Source organism: Capricornis sumatraensis, unplaced genomic scaffold, assembly GCF_032405125.1.
Source record: "Capricornis sumatraensis isolate serow.1 unplaced genomic scaffold, serow.2 scaffold13, whole genome shotgun sequence".
Taxonomy (NCBI): domain Eukaryota; kingdom Metazoa; phylum Chordata; class Mammalia; order Artiodactyla; family Bovidae; genus Capricornis; species Capricornis sumatraensis.
In genome coordinates, this window is record NW_027184624.1 from 1,045,878 (window position 1) to 1,068,709 (window position 22,832).

Below are 22,832 nucleotides of genomic sequence, written 5' to 3' on the forward strand. Positions count from 1 at the left end.
TTTGGCCCCGGTATCGACGGGAGAGGAATCCCGAGAGGCCCCCTAGCACCTCGCATGGGGACTGGCCTCTCCTGAGGCCACCAGGGCGGGTCCCTGTGGTCCCCGTCGTAACTCGAGAACACCTGCCGCAACTCGAGAAAATCCAGGAAGTTCTCCCTTCCAGGCGAGATGAGGCCTATTTCCGATGAGGCGTCTGGAGACTAATGACACCTAACCTCTGGAACTTCGAAAGGGTCTTTCACACCCTTGCTGCAACTCAAGAAGTTCACCGCCATACCCGTCTCCACTCGAGAGGAAGCACGATGGTCCCGCCCACATCCAGAGGAGCCCCATTTCCCCCTCGTAGCTCGAGAGGAGGGATCCTTTCCCTGCTTTCAACGGGAAAGAATTCCCGGCGTTCCCGTCTCATCTCAAGAGGAGGCACTCTCAACAGGAAAGGCGAGAGGAACTCCATAGTTGTACCACCATTCCAAGAGTCCCCCAGATGTCTCAGTCCATTCCAGAGGAACCTCTTTGCCCTGCACTGGCTCATCTAACACGCCCAGGATCGACTCACACCACGGTGGCACGTGGGACAGCCCTGTGGGAAAGCCTCGAGGGAAAGCCTCAAGGGAAAACCACAGATCCTTTGATCCACGCCACGGGAAGCGTGACATTGCTGCTACAGCCTGGAAGGAAAGCGCACGTGCATGCCCCTACTCGAGACGAGGCCTGACTCACCTGGGGAGACTCCAGAAGTACCCAAAGATCCATGTCAGCCCCTGAGAGGAATCCTCGGTTCAGGCCCTGACTCCACACAAGGTTTTTGGCCCCGGTATCGACGGGAGAGGAATCCCGAGAGGCCCCCTAGCACCTCGCATGGGGACTGGCCTCTCCTGAGGCCACCAGGGCGGGTCCCTGTGGTCCCCGTCGTAACTCGAGAACACCTGCCGCAACTCGAGAAAATCCAGGAAGTTCTCCCTTCCAGGCGAGATGAGGCCTATTTCCGATGAGGCGTCTGGAGACTAATGACACCTAACCTCTGGAACTTCGAAAGGGTCTTTCACACCCTTGCTGCAACTCAAGAAGTTCACCGCCATACCCGTCTCCACTCGAGAGGAAGCAGGATGGTCCCGCCCACATCCAGAGGAGCCCCGTTTCCCCCTCGTAGCTCGAGAGGAGGGATCCTTTCCCTGCTTTCAACGGGAAAGAATTCCCGGCGTTCCCGTCTCATCTCAAGAGGAGGCACTCTCAACAGGAAAGGCGAGAGGAACTCCATAGTTGTACCACCATTCCAAGAGTCCCCCAGATGTCTCAGTCCATTCCAGAGGAACCTCTTTGCCCTGCACTGGCTCATCTAACACGCCCAGGATCAACTCACACCACGGTGGCACGTGGGACAGCCCTGTGGGAAAGCCTCGAGGGAAAGCCTCAAGGGAAAACCACAGATCCTTTGATCCACGCCACGGGAAGCGTGACATTGCTGCTACAGCCTGGAAGGAAAGCGCACGTGCATGCCCCTACTCGAGACGAGGCCTGACTCACCTGGGGAGACTCCAGAAGTACCCAAAGATCCAAGTCAGCCCCTGAGAGGAATCCTCGGTTCAGGCCCTGACTCCACACAAGGTTTTTGGCCCCGGTATCGACGGGAGAGGAATCCCCAGAGGCCCCCTAGCAACTCGCATGGGGACTGGCCTCTCCTGAGGCCACCAGGGCGGGTCCCTGAGGTCCCCGTCGTAACTCGAGAACACCTGCCGTAACTCGAGAAAATCCAGGAAGTTCTCCCTTCCAGGCGAGATGAGGCCTATTTCCGATGAGGCGTCTGGAGACTAATGACACCTAACCTCTGGAACTTCGAAAGGGTCTTTCACACCCTTGCTGCAACTCAAGAAGTTCACCGCCATACCCGTCTCCACTCGAGAGGAAGCACGATGGTCCCGCCCACATCCAGAGGAGCCCCGTTTCCCCCTCGGAGCTCGAGATGAGGGATCCTTTCCCTGCTTTCAACGGGAAAGAATTCCCGTCGTTCCCGTCGCATCTCAAGAGGAGGCACTCTCAACAGGAAAGGCGAGAGGAACTCCATGGTCGTACCACCATTCCAAGAGTCCCCCAGATGTCTCAGTCCATTCCAGAGGAACCTCTTTGCCCTGCACTGGCTCATCTTTCACGCCGAAGATCGACTCACACCACGGTGGCACGTGGGACAGCCCTGTGGGAAAGCCTCGAGGGAAAGCCTCGAGTTAAAACCACAGATCCTTTGATCCACGCGACGGGAAGCGTGACATTGCTGCTAAAGCCTGGAAGGAAAGCGCACGTGCATGCCCCCACTCGAGACGAGGCCTGACTCCCCTGGGGAGACTCCAGAAGTACCCAAAGATTCATGTCAGCCCCTGAGAGGAATCCTCGGTTCCGGCCCTGACTGCACACAAGGTTTTTGGCCCCGGTATCGACGGGAGAGGAATCCCGAGAGGCCCCCTAGCACCTCGCATGGGGACTGGCCTCTCCTGAGGCCACCAGGGCGGGTCCCTGTGGTCCCCGTCGTAACTCGAGAACACCTGCCGCAACTCGAGAAAATCCAGGAAGTTCTCCCTTCCAGGCGAGATGAGGCCTATTTCCGATGAGGCGTCTGGAGACTAATGACACCTAACCTCTGGAACTTCGAAAGGGTCTTTCACACCCTTGCTGCAACTCAAGAAGTTCACCGCCATACCCGTCTCCACTCGAGAGGAAGCAGGATCGTCCCGCCCACATCCAGAGGTGCCCCGTTTCCCCCTCGTAGCTCGAGAGGAGGGATCCTTTCCCTGCTTTCAACGGGAAAGAATTCCCGGCGTTCCCGTTGCATCTCAAGAGGAGGCACTCTCAACAGGAAAGGCGAGAGGAACTCCATGGTTGTACCACCATTCCAAGAGTCCCTCAGATGTCTCAGTCCATTCCAGAGGAAACTCTTTGCCCTGCACTGGCTCATCTTTCATGCTCAGGATCGACTCACACCTCGGTGGCACGTGGGACAGCCCTGTGGGAAAGCCTCGAGGGAAAGCCTCAAGGGAAAACCACAGATCCTTTGATCCACGCCACGGGAAGCGTGACATTGCTGCTACAGCCTGGAAGGAAAGCGCACGTGCATGCCCTTACTCGAGACGAGGCCTGACTCCCCTGGGGAGACTCCAGAAGTACCCAAAGATCCATGTCAGCCCCTGAGAGGAATCCTCGGTTCAGGCCCTGACTCCACACAAGGATTTTGGCCCCGGTATTGACGGGAGAGGAATCCCGAGAGGCCCCCTAGCAACTCGCATGGGGACTGGCCTCTCCTGAGGCCACCATGGCGGGTCCCTGAGGTCCCCGTCGTAACTCGAGAACACCTGCCGCAACTCGAGAAAATCCAGGAAGTTCTCCCTTCCAGGCGAGATGAGGCCTATTTCCGATGAGGCGTCTGGAGACTAATGACACCTAACCTCTGGAACTTCGAAAGGGTCTTTCACACCCTTGCTGCAACTCAAGAAGTTCACCGCCATACCCGTCTCCACTCGAGAGGAAGCACGATGGTCCCGCCCACATCCAGAGGAGCCCCGTTTCCCCCTCGGACCTCGAGAGGAGGGATCCTTTCCCTGCTTTCAACGGGAAAGAATTCCCGGCGTTCCCGTCGCATCTCAAGAGGAGGCACTCTCAACAGGAAAGGCGAGAGGAACTCCATGGTCGTACCACCATTCCAAGAGTCCCCCAGATGACTCAGTCCATTCCAGAGGAACCTCTTCGCCCTGCACTGGCTCATCTTTCACGCCGAGCAACGACTCACACCACGGTGGCACGTGGGACAGCCCTGTGGGAAAGCCTCGAGGGAAAGCCTCGAGGGAAAACCACAGATCCTTTGATCCACGCGACGGGAAGCGTGACATTGCTGCTACTGCCTGGAAGGAAAGCGCACGTGCATGCCCCCACACGAGACGAGGCCTGACTCCCCTGGGGAGACTCCAGAAGTACTCAAAGATCCATTTCAGCCCCTGAGAGGAATCCTCGGTTCCGGCCCTGACACCACACAAGGTTTTTGGCCCCGGTATCGACGGGAGAGTAATCACGAGAGGCCCCCTAGCAACTCGCATGAGGACTGGCCTCTCCTGAGGCCACCAGGGCGGGTCCCTGATGTCCCCGTCGTAACTCGAGAACACCTTCCGCAACTGGAGAAAATCCAGGAAGTTCTCCCTTCCAGGAGAGATGAGGCCTATTTCCGATGAGGCGTCTGGAGACTAATGACACCTAACCTCTGGAACTTCGAAAGGGTCTTTCACACCGTTGCTGCAACTCAAGGAGTTCACCGCCATACCCGTCTCCACTCGAGAGGAAGCACGATGGTCCCGCCCACATCCAGAGGAGCCCCGTTTCATCCTCGTAGCTCGAGAGGAGGGATCCTTTCCCTGCTTTCAACGGGAAAGAATTCCCGGCGTTCCCGTCGCACCTCAAGAGGAGGCACTCTCAACAGGAAAGGCGAGAGGAACTCCATGGTCGTACCACCATTCCAAGACTCCCCCAGATGTCTCAGTCCATTCCAGAGGAACCTCTTTGCCCTGCACTGGCACATCTTTCACGCCCAGGATCGACTCACACCACGGTGGCACATGGGACAGCCCTGTGGGAAAGCCTCGAGGGAAAGCCTCGAGGGAAAGCCTCGAGGGAAAACCACAGATCCTTTGATCCACGCGACGGGAAGCGTGACATTGCTGCTACAGCCTGGAAGGAAAGCGCACGTGCATGCCCCCACTCGAGTCGAGGCCTGATTCCCCTGGGGAGGCTCCAGAAGTACCCAAAGATCCATGTCAGCCCCTGAGAGGAATCCTCGGTTCCGGCCCTGACTGCACACAAGGTTTTTGGCCCCGGTATCGACGGGAGAGGAATCCCGAGAGGCCCCCTAGCACCTCGCATGGGGACTGGCCTCTCCTGAGGCCACCAGGGCGGGTCCCTGAGGTCCCCGTCGTAACTCGAGAACACCTGCCGCAACTCGAGAAAATCCAGGAAGTTCTCCCTTCCAGGCGAGATGAGGCCTATTTCCGATGAGGCGTCTGGAGACTAATGTCACCGAACCTCTGGAACTTCGAAAGGGTCTTTCACACCCTTGCTGCAACTCAAGAAGTTCACCGCCATACCCGTCTCCACTCGAGAGGAAGCACGATGGTCCCGCCCACATCCAGAAGAGCCCCGTATCCCCCTCGAGCTCGAGATGAGGGATCCTTTCCCTGCTTTCAACGGGAAAGAATTCCCGGTGTTCCCGTCGCATCTCAAGAGGAGGCACTCTCAACAGGAAAGGCGAGAGGAACTCCATGGTCGTACCACCATTCCAAGAGTCCCCCAGATGTCTCAGTCCATTCCAGAGGAACCTCTTTGCCTGCACTGGCTCATCTTTCATGCCGAGAATCGACTCACACCACGGTGGCACGTGGGACAGCCCTGTGGGAAAGCCTCGAGGGAAAGCCTCGAGGGAAAACCACAGATCCTTTGATCCACGCGACGGGAAGCGTGATATTGCTGCTACAGCCTGGAAGGAAATCGCACGTGCATGCCCCCACTCGAGACGAGGCCTGACTCCCCTGGGGAGACTCCAGAAGTACCCAAAGATCCATGTCAGCCCCTGAGAGGAATCCTCGGTTCCGGCCCTGACTGCACACAAGGTTTTTGGCCCCGGTATCGACGGGAGAGGAATCCCGAGAGGCCCCCTAGCACCTCGCATGGGGACTGGCCTCTCCTGAGGCCACCAGGGCGGGTCCCTGAGGTCCCCGTCGTAACTCGAGAACACCTGCCGCAACTCGAGAAAATCCAGGAAGTTCTCCCTTCCAGGCGAGATGAGGCCTATTTCCGATGAGGCGTCTGGAGACTAATGACACCTAACCTCTGGAACTTCGAAAGGGTCTTTCACACCCTTGCTGCAACTCAAGAAGTTCACCACCATACCCGTCTCCACTCGAGAGGAAGCACGATGGTCCCGCCCACATCCAGAGGAGCCCCGTATCCCCCTCGAGCTCGAGATGAGATATCCTTTCCCTGCTTTCAACGGGAAAGAATTCCCGGTGTTCCCGTCGCATCTCAAGAGGAAGCACTCTCAACAGGAAAGGCGAGAGGAACTCCATGGTCGTACCACCATTCCAAGAGTCCCCCAGATGTCTCAGTCCATTCCAGAGGAACCTCTTTGCCTGCACTGGCTCATCTTTCATGCCGAGGATCGACTCACACCATGGTGGCACGTGGGACAGCCCTGTGCGAAAGCCTCGAGGGAAAGCCTCGAGGGAAAACCACAGATCCTTTGATCCACGCGACGGGAAGCGTGATATTGCTGCTACAGCCTGGAAGGAAATCGCACGTGCATGCCCCCACTCGAGTCGAGGCCTGACTCCCCTGGGGAGACTCCAGAAGAACCCAAAGATCCATGTCAGCCCCTGAGAGGAATCCTCGGTTCCGGCCCTGACACCACACAAGGTTTTTGGCCCCGGTATCGACGGGAGAGTAATCCCGAGAGGCCCCCTAGAAACTCGCATGAGGACTGGCCTCTCCTGAGGCCACCAGGGCGGGTCCCTGATGTCCCCGTCGTAACTCGAGAACACCTGCCGCAACTCGAGAAAATCCAGGAAGTTCTCCCTTCCAGGCGAGATGAGGCCTATTTCCGATGAGGCGTCTGGAGACTAATGACACCTAACCTCTGGAACTTCGAAAGGGTCTTTCACACCCTTGCTGCAACTCAAGAAGTTCACCGCCATACCCGTCTCCACTTGAGAGGAAGCACGATGTTCCCGCCCACATCCAGAGGAGCCCCGTTTCCCCCTCGGACCTCGAGAGGAGGGATCCTTTCCCTGCTTTCAACGGGAAAGAATTCCCGGCGTTCCCGTCGCATCTCAAGAGGAGGCACTCTCAACAGGAAAGGCGAGAGGAACTCCATGGTCGTACCACCATTCCAAGAGTCCCCCAGATGTCTCAGTCCATTCCAGAGGAACCTCTTTGCCTGCACTGGCTCATCCTTAACGCCGAGGATCGACTCACACCACGGTGGCACGTGGGACAGCCCTGTGGGAAAGCCTCGAGGGAAAGCCTCGAGGGAAAACCACAGATCCTTTGATCCACGCGACGGGAAGCGTGACATTGCTGCTACAGCCTGGAAGGAAAGCGCACGTGCATGCCCCCACTCGAGTCGAGGCCTTACTTCCCTGGGGAGACTCCAGAAGTACCCAAAGATCCATGTCAGCCCCTGAGAGGAATCCTCGGTTCCGGCCCTGACTGCACACAAGGTTTTTGGCCCCGGTATCGACGGGAGAGGAATCCCGAGAGGCCCCCTAGCACCTCGCATGGGGACTGGCCTCTCCTGAGGCCACCAGGGCGGGTCCCTGAGGTCCCCGTCGTAACTCGAGAACACCTGCCGCAACTCGAGAAAATCCAGGAAGTTCTCCCTTCCAGGCGAGATGAGGCCTATTTCCGATGAGGCGTCTGGAGACTAATGACACCTAACCTCTGGAACTTCGAAAGGGTCTTTCACACCCTTGCTGCAACTCAAGAAGTTCACCGCCATACCCGTCTCCACTCGAGAGGAAGCACGATGGTCCCGCCCACATCCAGATGAGCCCCGTTTCCCCCTCGAGCTCGAGATGAGGGATCCTTTCCCTGCTTTCAACGGGAAAGAATTCCCGGTGTTCCCGTCGCATCTCAAGAGGAGGCACTCTCAACAGGAAAGGCGAGAGGAACTCCATGGTCGTACCACCATTCCAAGAGTCCCCCAGATGTCTCAGTCCATTCCAGAGGAACCTCTTTGCCTGCACTGGCTCATCTTTCACGCCGAGGATCGACTCACACCACGGTGGCACGTGGGACAGCCCTGTGGGAAAGCCTCGAGGGAAAGCCTCGAGGGAAAACCACAGATCCTTTGATCCACGCGACGGGAAGCGTGATATTGCTGCTACAGCTTGGAAGGAAAGCGCACGTGCATGCCCCCACTCGAGTCGAGCCCTGACTCCCCTGGGGAGACTCCAGAAGTACCCAAAGATCCATGTCAGCCCCTGAGAGGAATCCTCGGTTCCGGCCCTGACACCACACAAGGTTTTTGGCCCCGGTATCGACGGGAGAGGAATCCCGAGAGGCCCCCTAGCAACTCGCGTGAGGACTGGCCTCTCCTGAGGCCACCAGGGCGGGTCCCTGATGTCCCCGTCGTAACTCGAGAACACCTGCCGCAACTCGAGAAAATCCAGGAAGTTCTCCCTTCCAGGCGAGATGAGGCCTATTTCCGATGAGGCGTCTGGAGACTAATGACACCTAACCTCTGGAACTTCGAAAGGGTCTTTCACACCCTTGCTGCAACTCAAGAAGTTCACCGCCATACCCGTCTCCACTGGAGAGGAGGCACGATGGTCCCGCCCACATCCAGAGGAGCCCCGTTTCCCCCTCGTAGCTCGAGAGGAGGGATCCTTTCCCTGCTTTCAACGGGAAAGAATTCCCGGCGTTCCCGTCCCATCTCAAGAGGAGGCACTCTCAACAGGAAAGGCGAGAGGAACTCCATGGTCGTACCACCATTCCAAGAGTCCCCCAGATGTCTCAGTCCATTCCAGAGGAACCTCTTTGCCTGCACTGGCTCATCTTTCACGCCGAGGATCGACTCACACCACGGTTGCACGTTGGACAGCCCTGTGGGAAAGCCTCGAGGGAAAGCCTCGAGGGAAAACCACAGATCCTTTGATCCACGCGACGGGAAGCGTGACATTGCTGCTACAGCCTGGAAGGAAATCGCACGTGCATGCCCCCACTTGAGACGAGGCCTGACTCCCCTTGGGAGACTCCAGAAGTACCCAAAGATCCATGTCAGCCCCTGAGAGGAATCCTCGGTTCAGGCCCTAACTCCACACACGGTTTTTGGCCCCGGTATCGACGGGAGAGGAATCCCGAGAGGCCCCCTAGCAACTCGCATGGGGACTAGCCTCTCCTGAGGCCCCCAGGGCGGGTCCCTGAGGTCCCCGTCGTAACTCGAGAACACCTGCCGCAACTCGAGAAAATCCAGGAAGTTCTCCCTTACAGGCGAGATGAGGCCTATTTCCGATGAGGCGTCTGGAGACTAATGACACCTAACCTCTGGAACTTCGAAAGGGTTTTTCACACCCTTGCTAAACTCAAGAAGTTCACCGCCATACCCGTCTCCACTGGAGAGGAAGCACGATGGTCCCGCCCACATCCAGAGGAGCCCCGTTTCCCCCTCGGAGCTCGAGAGGAGGGATCCTTTCCCTGCTTTCAACGGGAAAGAATTCCCGGCGTTCCCGTCGCATCTCAAGAGGAGGCACTCTCAACAGGAAAGGCGAGAGGAACTCCATGGTCGTACCACCATTCCAAGAGTCCCCCAGATGTCTCAGTCCATTCCAGAGGAACCTCATTGCCTGCACTGGCTCATCTTTCATGCCGAGGATCGACTCACACCATGGTGGCACGTGGGACAGCCCTGTGGGAAAGCCTCGAGGGAAAGCCTCGAGGGAAAACCACAGATCCTTTGATCCACGCGACGGGAAGCGTGATATTGCTGCTACACCCTGGAAGGAAATCGCACGTGCATGCCCCCACTCGAGTCGAGGCCTGACTCCCCTGGGGAGACTCCAGAAGAACCCAAAGATCCATGTCAGCCCCTGAGAGGAATCCTCGGTTCAGGCCCTGACTCCACACAAGGTTTTTGGCCCCGGTATCGACGGGAGAGGAATCCCGAGAGGCCCCCTAGCACCTCGCATGGGGACTGGCCTCTCCTGAGGCCACCAGGGCGGGTCCCTGAGGTCCCCGTCGTAACTCGAGAACACCTGCCGCAACTCGAGAAAATCCAGGAAGTTCTCCCTTCCAGGCGAGATGAGGCCTTTTTCCGATGAGGCGTCTGGAGACTAATGACACCTAACCTCTGGAACTTCGAAAGGGTCTTTCACACCCTTGCTGCAACTCAAGAAGTTCACCGCCATACTCGTCTCCACTCAAGAGGAAGCACGATGGTCCCGCCCACATCCAGAGGAGCCCCGTTTCCCCCTCGGAGCTCGAGATGAGGGATCCTTTCCCTGCTATCAACGGGAAAGAATTCCCGGCGTTCCCGTCGCATCTCAAGAGGAGGCACTCTCAACAGGAAAGGCGAGAGGAATTCCATGGTCGAACCACCATTCCAAGAGTCCCCCAGATGTCTCAGTCCATTCCAGAGGAACCTCTTTGCCTGCACTGGCTCATCTTTCATGCCGAGGATCGACTCACACCACGGTGGCACGTGGGACAGCCCTGTGGGAAAGCCTCGAGGGAAAGCCTCGAGGGAAAACCACAGATCCTTTGATCCACGCGACGGGAAGCGTGATATTGCTGCTACAGCCTGGAAGGAAATCGCACGTGCATGCCCCCACTCGAGTCGAGGCCTGACTCCCCTGGGGAGACTCCAGAAGTACCCAAAGATCCATGTCAGCCCCTGAGAGGAATCCTCGGTTCCGGCCCTGACTGCACACAAGGTTTTTGGCCCCGGTATCGACGGGAGAGGAATCCCGAGAGGCCCCCTAGCACCTGGCATGGGGACTGGCCTCTCCTGAGGCCACCAGGGCGGGTCCCTGAGGTCCCCGTCGTAACTCGAGAACACCTGCCGCAACTCGAGAAAATCCAGGAAGTTCTCCCTTCCAGGCGAGATGAGGCCTATTTCCGATGAGGCGTCTGGAGACTAATGACACCTAACCTCTGGAACTTCGAAAGGGTCTTTCACACCCTTGCTGCAACTCAAGAAGTTCACCGCCATACCCGTCTCCACTCGAGAGGAAGCATGATGGTCCCGCCCACATCCAGAGGAGCCCCGTATCCCCCTCGAGCTCGAGATGAGGTATCCTTTCCCTGCTTTCAACGGGAAAGAATTCCCGGTGTTCCCGTCGCATCTCAAGAGGAGGCACTCTCAACAGGAAAGGCGAGAGGAACTCCATGGTCGTACCACCATTCCAAGACTCCCCCAGATGTCTCAGTCCATTCCAGAGGAACCTCTTTGCCTGCACTGGCTCATCTTTCACGCCGAGGATCGACTCACACCACGGTTGCACGTTGGACAGCCCTGTGGGAAAGCCTCGAGGGAAAGCCTCGAGGGAAAAGCACAGATCCTTTGATCCACGCGACGGGAAGCGTGACATTGCTGCTACAGCCTGGAAGGAAATCGCACGTGCATGCCTCCGCTCGAGACGAGGCCTGACTCCCCTGGGGAGACTCCAGAAGTACCCAAAGATCCATGTCAGACCCTTAGAGGAATCCTCGGTTCAGGCCCTAACTCCACACAAGGTTTTTGGCCCCAGTATTGACGGGAGAGGAATCCCGAGAGGCCCCCTAGCAACTCGCATGGGTACTGGCCTCTCCTGAGGCCCCCAGGGCGGGTCCCTGAGGTCCCCGTCGTAACTCGAGAACACCTGCCGCAACTCGAGAAAATCCAGGAAGTTCTCCCTTCCAGGCGAGATGAGGCCTATTTCCGATGAGGCGTCTGGAGACTAATGACACCTAACCTCTGGAACTTCGAAAGGGTCTTTCACACCCTTGCTGCAACTCAAGAAGTTCACCGCCATACCCGTTTCCACTCGAGAGGAAGCACGATGGTCCCGCCCACATCCAGAGGAGCCCCGTTTCCCCCTCGGAGCTCGAGAGGAGGGATCCTTTCCCTGCTTTCAACGGGAAAGAATTCCCGGCGTTCCCGTCGCATCTCAAGAGGAGGCACTCTCAACAGGAAAGGCGAGAGGAACTCCATGGTCGTACCACCATTCCAAGAGTCCCCCAGATGTCTCAGTCCATTCCAGAGGAAGCTATTTGCCCTGCACTGGCTCATCTTTCACGCTGAGGATCGACTCACACCACCGTGGCACGTGGGACAGCCCTGTGGGAAAGCCTCGAGGGAAAGCCTCGAGGGAAAACCACAGATCCTTTGATCCACGCGACGGGAAGCGTGACATTGCTGCTACAGCCTGGAAGGAAAGCGCACGTGCATGCCCCCACTCGAGACGAGGCCTGACTCCCCTGGGGAGACTCCAGAAGTACTCAAAGATCCATGTCAGCCCCTGAGAGGAATCCTCGGTTCTGGACCTGACTCCACACAAGGCTTTTGGCCCCAGTATCGACGGGAGAGGAATCCCGAGAGGCCCCCTAGCAACTCGCATGGGGACTGGCCTCTCCTGAGGCCACCAGGCCGGGTCCCTGAGGTCCCCGTCGTAACTCGAGAACACCTGCCGCAACTCGAGAAAATCCAGGAAGTTCTCCCTTCCAGGCGAGATGAGGCCTATTTCCGATGAGGCGTCTGGAGACTAATGACACCTAACCTCTGGAACTTCGAAAGGGTCTTTCACACCCTTGCTGCAACTCAAGAAGTTCACCGCCATACCCGTCTCCACTTGAGAGGAAGCACGATGTTCCCGCCCACATCCAGAGGAGCCCCGTTTCCCCCTCGTAGCTCGAGAGGAGGGATCCTTTCCCTGCTTTCAACGGGAAAGAATTCCCGGCGTTCCCGTCGCATCTCAAGAGGAGGCACTCTCAACAGGAAAGGCGAGAGGAACTCCATGGTCGTACCACCATTCCAAGAGTCCCCCAGATGTCTCAGTCCATTCCAGAGGAACCTCTTTGCTTGCACTGGCTCATCTTTCACGCCGAGGATCGACTCACACCACGGTGGCACGTGGGACAGCCCTGTGGGAAAGCCTCGAGGGAAAGCCTCGAGGGAAAACCACAGATCCTTTGATCCACGCGACGGGAAGCGGGACATTGCTGCTACAGCCTGGAAGGAAAGCGCACGTGCATGCCCCCACTCGAGTCGAGGCCTTACTTCCCTGGGGAGACTCCAGAAGTACCCAAAGATCCATGTCAGCCCCTGAGAGGAATCCTCGGTTCCGGCCCTGACTGCACACAAGGTTTTTGGCCCCGGTATCGACGGGAGAGGAATCCCGAGAGGCCCCCTAGCACCTCGCATGGGGACTGGCCTCTCCTGAGGCCACCAGGGCGGGTCCCTGAGGTCCCCGTCGTAACTTGAGAACACCTGCCGCAACTCGAGAAAATCCAGGAAGTTCTCCCTTCCAGGCGAGATGAGGCCTATTTCCGATGAGGCGTCTGGAGACTAATGACACCTAACCTCTGGAACTTCGAAAGGGTCTTTCACACCCTTGCTGCAACTCAAGAAGTTCACCGCCATACCCGTCTCCACTCGAGAGGAAGCACGATGGTCCCGCCCACATCCAGATGAGCCCCGTTTCCCCCTCGAGCTCGAGATGAGGGATCCTTTCCCTGCTTTCAACGGGAAAGAATTCCCGGTGTTCCCGTCGCATCTCAGAGGAGGCACTCTCAACAGGAAAGGCGAGAGGAACTCCATGGTCGTACCACCATTCCAAGAGTCCCCCAGATGTCTCAGTCCATTCCAGAGGAACCTCTTTGCCTGCACTGGCTCATCTTTCATGCCGAGGATCGACTCACACCACGGTGGCACGTGGGACAGCCCTGTGGGAAAGCCTCGAGGGAAAGCCTCGAGGGAAAACCACAGATCCTTTGATCCACGCGACGGGAAGCGTGATATTGCTGCTACAGCCTGGAAGGAAAGCGCACGTGCATGCCCCCACTCGAGTCGAGGCCTGACTCCCCTGGGGAGACTCCAGAAGTACCCAAAGATCCATGTCAGCCCCTGAGAGGAAACCTCGGTTCCGGCCCTGACACCATACAAGGTTTTTGGCCCCGGTATCGACGGGAGAGGAATCCCGAGAGGCCCCCTAGCAACTCGCGTGAGGACTGGCCTCTCCTGAGGCCACCAGGGCGGGTCCCTGTGGTCCCCGTCATAACTCGAGAACACCTGCCGCAACTCGAGAAAATCCAGGAAGTTCTCCCTTCCAGGCGAGATGAGGCCTATTTCCGATGAGGCGTCTGGAGACTAATGACACCTAACCTCTGGAACTTCGAAAGGGTCTTTCACACCCTTGCTGCAACTCAAGAAGTTCACCGCCATAGCCGTCTCCACTCGAGAGGAAGCACGATGGTCCCGCCCACATCCAGAGGAGCCCCGTTTCCCCCTCGTAGCTCGAGAGGAGGGATCCTTTCCCTGCTTTCAACGGGAAAGAATTCCCGGCGTTCCCGAACCATCTCAAGAGGAGGCACTCTCAACAGGAAAGGCGAGAGGAACTCCGTGGTCGTACCACCATTCCAAGAGTCCCCCAGATGTCTCAGTCCATTCCAGAGGAACATCTTTGCCTGCACTGGCTCATCTTTCACGCCGAGGATCGACTCACACCACGGTTGCACGTTGGACAGCCCTGTGGGAAAGCCTCGAGGGAAAGCCTCGAGGGAAAACCACAGATCCTTTGATCCACGCGAAGGGAAGCGTGACATTGCTGCTACAGCCTGGAAGGAAATCGCACGTGCATGCCCCCACTTGAGACGAGGCCTGACTCCCCTTGGGAGACTCCAGAAGTACCCAAAGATCCATGTCAGCCCCTGAGAGGAATCCTCGGTTCAGGCCCTATCTCCACACACGGTTTTTGGCCCCGGTATCGACGGGAGAGGAATCCCGAGAGGCCCCCTAGCAACTCGCAAGGGGACTGGCCTCTCCTGAGGCCCCCAGGGCGGGTCCCTGAGGTCCCCGTCGTAACTCGAGAACACCTGCCGCAACTCGAGAAAATCCAGGAAGTTCTCCCTTACAGGCGAGATGAGGCCTATTTCCGATGAGGCGTCTGGAGACTAATGACACCTAACCTCTGGAACTTCGAAAGGGTCTTTCACACCCTTGCTGCAACTCAAGAAGTTCACCGCCATACCCGTCTCCACTCGAGAGGAAGCACGATGGTCCCGCCCACATCCAGAGGAGCCCCGTTTCCCCCTCGTAGCTCGAGATGAGGGATCCTTTCCCTGCTTTCAACGGGAAAGAATTCCCGGCATTCCCGTCGCATCTCAAGAGGAGGCACTCTCAACAGGAAAGGCGAGAGGAACTCCATGGTCGTACCACCATTCCAAGAGTCCCCCAGATGTCTCAGTCCATTCCAGAGAAAACTCTTTGCCCTGCACTGGCTCTTCTTTCACCCCGAGGATCGACTCACACCACGGTGGCACGGGGGACAGCCCTGTGGGAAAGCCTCGAGGGAAAGCCTCGAGGGAAAACCACAGATCCTTTGATCCACGCGACGGGAAGCGTGACATTGCTGCTACAGCCTGGAAGAAAAGCGCACGTGCATGCCCCCACTCGAGTCGAAGCCTGACTCCCCTGGTGAGACTCCAGAAGTACCCAAAGATCCATGTCAGCCCCTGAGAGGAATCCTCGGTTCCAGCCCTGACACCACACAAGGTTTTTGGCCCCGGTATCGACGGGAGAGGAATCCCGAGAGGCCCCCTAGCAACTCGCATGAGGACTGGCCTCTCCTGAGGCCACCAGGGCGGGTCCCTGAGGTCCCCGTCGTAACTCGAGAACACCTGCCGCAACTCGAGAAAATCCAGGAAGTTCTCCCTTCCAGGCGAGATGAGGCCTATTTCCGATGAGGCGTCTGGAGACTAATGACACCTAACCTCTGGAACTTCGAAAGGGTCTTTCACACCCTTGCTGAAACTCAAGAAGTTCACCGCCATACCCGTCTCCACTCGAGAGGAAGCACGATGGTCCCGCCCACATCCAGAGGAGCCTCATTTTCCCATCGTAGCTCGAGATGGGGGATCCTTTCCTGCTTTCAACGGGAAAGAATTCCCGGCATTCCCGTCGCATCTCAAGAGGAGGCACTCTCAACAGGAAAGGCGAGAGGAACTCCATGGTAGTACCACCATTCCAAGAGTCCCCCAGATGTCTCAGTCCATTCCAGAGGAACCTCTTTGCCCTGCACTGGCTCATCTTTCGCGCCGAGGATCGACTCACACCACGGTGGCACGTGGGACAGCCCTGTGGGAAAGCCTCGAGGGAAAGCCTCGAGGGAAAACCACAGATCCTTTGATCCACGCGACGGGAAGCGAGACATTGCTACTACAGCCTGGAAGGAAAGCGCACGTGCATGCCCCCACTCGAGACGAGGCCTGACTCCCCTGGGGAGACTCCAGAAGTACCCAAAGATCCATGCCAGCCCCTGAGAGGAATCCTCGGTTCCGGCCCTGACTGCACACAAGGTTTTTGGCCCCGGTATCGACGGGAGAGGAATCCCGAGAGGCCCCTTAGCACCTCGCATGGGGACTGGCCTCTCCTGGGGCCACCAGGGCGGGTCCCTGAGGTCCCCGTCGTAACTCGGGAACACCTGCCGCAACTCGAGAAAATCCAGGAAGTTCTCCCTTCCAGGCGACATGAGGCCTATTTCCGATGAGGCGTCTGGAGACTAATGACACCTAACCTCTGGAACTTCGAAAGGGTCTTTCACACCCTTGCTGCAACTCAAGAAGTTCACCGCCATACCCGTCTCCACTCGAGAGGAAGTACGATGGTCCCGCCCACATCCAGAGGAGCCCCGTTTCCCCCTCGTAGCTCGAGATGAGGGATCCTTTCCATTCTTTCAACGGGAAAGAATTCCCGGCATTCCCGTCGCATCTCAAGAGGAGGCACTCTCAACAGGAAAGGCGAGAGGAACTCCATGGTAGTACCACCATTCCAAGAGTCCCCCAGATGTCTCAGTCCATTCCAGAGAAAACTCTTTGCCCTGCACTGGCTCATCTTTCACCCCGAGGATCGACTCACACCACGGTGGCACGTGGGACAGCCCTGTGGGAAAGCCTCCAGGGAAAGCCTCGAGGGAAAACCACAGATCCTTTGATCCACGCCATGGGAAGCGAGACATTGCTGCTACAGCCTGGAAGGAAAGCGCACGTGCATGCCCCAACACGAGTCGAGGCCTGACTCCCCTGGTGAGACTCCAGAAGTACCCAAAGATCCATGTCAGCCCCTGAGAGGAATCCTCGGTTCCGGCCCTGACTCCACACAAGGTTTTTGGCCCCGGTATCGACGGGAGAGGAATCCCGAGAGGCCCCTTAGCACCTCGCATGGGGACTGGCCTCTCCTGAGGCCACCAGGGCGGGTCCCTGATGTCCCCGTCGTAACTCGAGAACACCTGCCGCAACTCGAGAAAATCCAGGAAGTTCTCCCTTCCAGGCGAGATGAGGCCTATTTCCGATGAGGCGTCTGGAGACTAATGACACCTAACCTCTGGAACTTCGAAAGGGTCTTTCACACCCTTGCTGAAACTCAAGAAGTTCACCGCCATACCCGTCTCCACTCGAGAGGAAGCACGATGGTCCCGCCCACATCCAGAGGAGCCCCGTTTTCCCCTCGTAGCTCGAGATGGGGGATCCTTTCCTGCTTTCAACGGGAAAGAATTCCCGGCATTCCCGTCGCATCTCAAGAGGAGGCACTCTCAACAGGAAAGGCGAGAGGAACTCCATGGTAGTACCACCATTCCAAGAGTCCCCCAGATGTCTCAGTCCATTCCAGAGGAACCTCTTTGCCCTGCACTGGCTCATCTTTCGCGCCGAGGATCGACTCACACCACCGTGGCACGTGGGACAGCCCTGTGGGAAAGCCTCGAGGGAAAGCCTCGAGGGAAAACCACAGATCCTTTGATCCATGCGACGGGAAGCGTGACATTGCTGCTATAGCCTGGAAGGAAAGCGCACGTGCATGCCCCCACTCGAGACTAGGCCTGACTCCCCTGGGGAGACTCCAGAAGTACCCAAAGATCCATGTCAGCCCCTGAGAGGAATCCTCGGTTCCGGCCCTGACTCCACACAAGGTTTTTGGCCCCGGTATCGACGGGAGAGGAATCCCGAGAGGCCCCCTAGCAACTCGAATGGGGACTGGCCTCTCCTGAGGCCACCAGGGCGGGTCCCTGAGGTCCCCGTCGTAACTCGAGAACACCTGCCACAACTCGAGAAAATCCAGGAAGTTCTCCCTTCCAGGCGAGATGAGGCCTATTTCCGATGAGGCGTCTGGAGACTAATGACACCTAACCTCTGGAACTTCGAAAGGGTCTTTCACACCCTTGCTGCAACTCAAGAAGTTCATCGCCATAGCCGTCTCCACTCGAGAGGAAGCACGATGGTCCCGCCCACATCCAGAGGAGCCCCGTTTCCCCCTCGTAGCTCGAGAGGAGGGATCCTTTCCCTGCTTTCAACGGGAAAGAATTCCCGGCGTTCCCGTCGCATCTCAAGAGGAGGCACTCTCAACAGAAAAGGCGAGAGGAACTCCATGGTCGTACCACCATTCCAAGAGTCCCCCAGATGTCTCAGTCCATTCCAGAGGAACCTCTTTGCCCTGCACTGGCTCATCTTTCACGCCGAGGATCGACTCACACCACGGTGGCCCGTGGGACAGCCCTGTGGGAGCGCCTCGAGGGAAAGACTCGACGGAAAACAACAGATCCTTTGATTCACGCGACGGGAAGCGTGACATTGCTGCTACAGCCTGGAAGGAAAGCGCACGTGCATGCCCCCACTCGAGTCGAAGCCTGACTCCCCTGGTGAGACTCCAGAAGTACCCAAAGATCCATGTCAGCCGCTGAGAGGAATCCTCGGTTCCAGCCCTGACACCACACAAGGTTTTTGGCCCCGGTATCGACGGGAGAGGAATCCCGAGAGGCCCCCTAGCAACTCGCATGAGGACTGGCCTCTCCTGAGGCCACCAGGGCGGGTCCCTGATGTCCCCGTCGTAACTCGAGAACACCTGCCGCAACTCGAGAAAATCCAGGAAGTTCTCCCTTCCAGGCGAGATGAGGCCTATTTCCGATGAGGCGTCTGGAGACTAATGACACCTAACCTCTGGAACTTCGAAAGGGTCTTTCACACCCTTGCTGAAACTCAAGAAGTTCACCGCCATACCCGTCTCCACTCGAGAGGAAGCACGATGGTCCCGCCCACATCCAGAGGAGCCTCATTTTCCCATCGTAGCTCGAGATGGGGGATCCTTTCCTGCTTTCAACGGGAAAGAATTCCCGGCATTCCCGTCGCATCTCAAGAGGAGGCACTCTCAACAGGAAAGGCGAGAGGAACTCCATGGTAGTACCACCATTCCAAGAGTCCCCCAGATGTCTCAGTCCATTCCAGAGGAACCTCTTTGCCCTGCACTGGCTCATCTTTCGCGCCGAGGATCGACTCACACCACGGTGGCACGTGGGACAGCCTTGTGGGAAAGCCTCGAGGGAAAGCCTCGAGGGAAAACCACAGATCCTTTGATCCATGCGACGGGAAGCGAGACATTGCTACTACAGCCTGGAAGGAAAGCGCACGTGCATGCCCCCACTCGAGACGAGGCCTGACTCCCCTGGGGAGACTCCAGAAGTACCCAAAGATCCATGCCAGCCCCTGAGAGGAATCCTCGGTTCCAGCCCTGACACCACACAAGGTTTTTGGCCCCGGTATCGACGGGAGAGGAATCCCGAGAGGCCCCTTAGCACCTCGCATGGGGACTGGCCTCTCCTGAGGCCACCAGGGCGGGTCCCTGAGGTCCCCGTCATAACTCGGGAACACCTGCCGCAACTCGAGAAAATCCAGGAAGTTCTCCCTTCCAGGCGAGATGAGGCCTATTTCCGATGAGGCGTCTGGAGACTAATGACACCTAACCTCTGGAACTTCGAAAGGGTCTTTCACACCCTTGCTGCAACTCAAGAAGTTCACCGCCATACCCGTCTCCACTCGAGAGGAAGTACGATGGTCCCGCCCACATCCAGAGGAGCCCCGTTTCCCCCTCGTAGCTCGAGATGAGGGATCCTTTCCATTCTTTCAACGGGAAAGAATTCCCGGCATTCCCGTCGCATCTCAAGAGGAGGCACTCTCAACAGGAAAGGCGAGAGGAACTCCATGGTAGTACCACCATTCCAAGAGTCCCCCAGATGTCTCAGTCCATTCCAGAGAAAACTCTTTGCCCTGCACTGGCTCATCTTTCACCCCGAGGATCGACTCACACCACGGTGGCACGTGGGACAGCCCTGTGGGAAAGCCTCCAGGGAAAGCCTCGAGGGAAAACCACAGATCCTTTGATCCACGCCATGGGAAGCGAGACATTGCTGCTACAGCCTGGAAGGAAAGCGCACGTGCATGCCCCAACTCGAGTCGAGGCCTGACTCCCCTGGTGAGACTCCAGAAGTACCCAAAGATCCATGTCAGCCCCTGAGAGGAATCCTCGGTTCCGGCCCTGACTGCACACAAGGTTTTTGTCCCCGGTATCGACGGGAGAGGAATCCCGAGAGGCCCCTTAGCACCTCGCATGGGGACTGGCCTCTCCTGAGGCCACCAGGGCGGGTCCCTGAGGTCCCCGTCGTAACTCGAGAACACCTGCCACAACTCGAGAAAATCCAGGAAGTTCTCCCTTCCAGGCGAGATGAGGCCTATTTCCGATGAGGCGTATGGAGACTAATGACACCTAACCTCTGGAACTTCGAAAGGGTCTTTCACACCCTTGCTGCAACTCAAGAAGTTCACCGCCATACCCGTCTCCACTCGAGAGGAAGCACGATGGTCCCGCCCACATCCAGAGGAGCCCCGTTTCCCCCTCGTAGCTCGAGATGAGGGATCCTTTCCCTGCTTTCAACGGGAAAGAATTCCCGGCGTTCCCGTCGCATCTCAAGAGGAGGCACTCTCAACAGGAAAGGCGAGAGGAACTCCATGGTCGTACCACCATTCCAAGAGTCCCCCAGATGTCTCAGTCCATTCCAGAGAAAACTCTTTGCCCTGCACTGGCTCTTCTTTCACCCCGAGGATCGACTCACACCACGGTGGCACGGGGGACAGCCCTGTGGGAAAGCCTCGAGGGAAAGCCTCGAGGGAAAACCACAGATCCTTTGATCCACGCGACGGGAAGCGTGACATTGCTGCTACAGCCTGGAAGGAAAGCGCACGTGCATGCCCCCACTCGAGTCGAAGCCTGACTCCCCTGGTGAGACTCCAGAAGTACCCAAAGATCCATGTCAGCCCCTGAGAGGAATCCTCGGTTCCAGCCCTGACACCACACAAGGTTTTTGGCCCCGGTATCGACGGGAGAGGAATCCCGAGAGGCCCCCTAGCAACTCGCATGAGGACTGGCCTCTCCTGAGGCCACCAGGGCGGGTCCCTGATGTCCCCGTCGTAACTCGAGAACACCTGCCGCAACTCGAGAAAATCCAGGAAGTTCTCCCTTCCAGGCGAGATGAGGCCTATTTCCGATGAGGCGTCTGGAGACTAATGACACCTAACCTCTGGAACTTCGAAAGGGTCTTTCACACCCTTGCTGCAACTCAAGAAGTTCACCGCCATAGCCGTCTCCACTCGAGAGGAAGCACGATGGTCCCGCCCACATCCAGAGGAGCCCCGTTTCCCCCTCGTAGCTCGAGAGGAGGGATCCTTTCCCTGCTTTCAACGGGAAAGAATTCCCGGCGTTCCCGTCGCATCTCAAGAGGAGGCACTCTCAACAGGAAAGGCGAGAGGAACTCCATGGTCGTACCACCATTCCAAGAGTCCCCCAGATGTCTCAGTCCATTCCAGAGGAACCTCTTTGCCCTGCACTGGCTCATCTTTCACGCCGAGGATCGACTCACACCATGGTGGCACGTGGGACAGCCCTGTGGGAAAGCCTCGAGGGAAAGCCTCGAGGGAAAACCACAGATCCTTTGATTCACGCGACGGGAAGTATGACATTGCTGCTACAGCCTGGAAGGAAAGCGCACGTGCATGCCCCCACTCGAGACGAGGCCTGACTCCCCTGGGGAGACTCCAGAAGTACCCAAAGATCCATGTCAGCCCCTGAGAGGAATCCTCGGTTCCGGCCCTGATTCCACACAAGGTTTTTGGCCCCGGTATCGACGGGAGAGGAATACCGAGAGGCCCCCTAGCAACTCGCATGAGGACTGGCCTCTCCTGAGGCCACCAGGGAGGGTCCCTGAGGTCCCCGTTGTAACTCGAAAACACCTGCCGCAACTCGAGAAAATACAGGAAGTTCTCCCTACCAGGCGAGATGAGGCCTATTTCCGATGAGGCGTCTGGAGACTAATTTCACCTAACCTCTGGAACTTCGAAAGGGTCTTTCACACCCTTGCTGCAACTCAAGAAGTTCACCGCCATACCCGTCTCCACTCGAGAGGAAGCACGATGGTCCCGCCCACATCCAGAGGAGCCCCGTTTCCCCTTCGTAGCTCGAGAGGAGGGATCCTTTCCCTGCTTTCAACGGGAAAGAATTCCCGGCATTCCCGTCGCATCTCAAGAGGAGGCACTCTCAACAGGAAAGGCGAGAGGAACTCCATGGTCGTACCACCATTCCAAGAGTCCCCCAGATGTCTCAGTCCATTCCAGAGGAACCTCTTTGCCTGCACTGGCTCATCTTTCACGCCGAGGATCGACTCACACCACGGTTGCACGTGGGACAGCCCTGTGGGAAAGCCTCGAGGGAAAGCCTCGAGGGAAAACCACAGATCCTTTGATCCACGCCACGGGAAGCGTGACATTGCTGCTACAGCCTGGAAGGAAAGCGCACGTGCATGCCCCCACTCGAGTCGAGGCCTGAATCCCCTGGGGAGACTCCACAAGTACCCAAAGATCCATGTCAGTCCCTGAGAGGAATCCTCGGTTCCGGCCCTGACTCCACACAAGGTTTTTGGCCCCGGTATCCACGGGAGAGGAATCCCGAGAGGCCCCCTACCAACTCGCATGAGGACTGGCCTCTCCTGAGGCCACCAGGGCGGGTCCCTGAGGTCCCCGTCGTAACTCGAGAACACCTGCCGCAACTCGAGAAAATCCAGGAAGTTCTCCCTTCCAGGCGAGATGAGGCCTATTTCCGATGAGGCGTCTGGAGACTATTGACACCTAACCTCTGGAACTTCAAAAGCGTCTTTCACACCCTTGCTGCAACTCAAGAAGTTCACCGCCATACCCGTCTCCACTCGAGAGGAAGCACGATGGTCCCGCCCACATCCAGAGGAGCC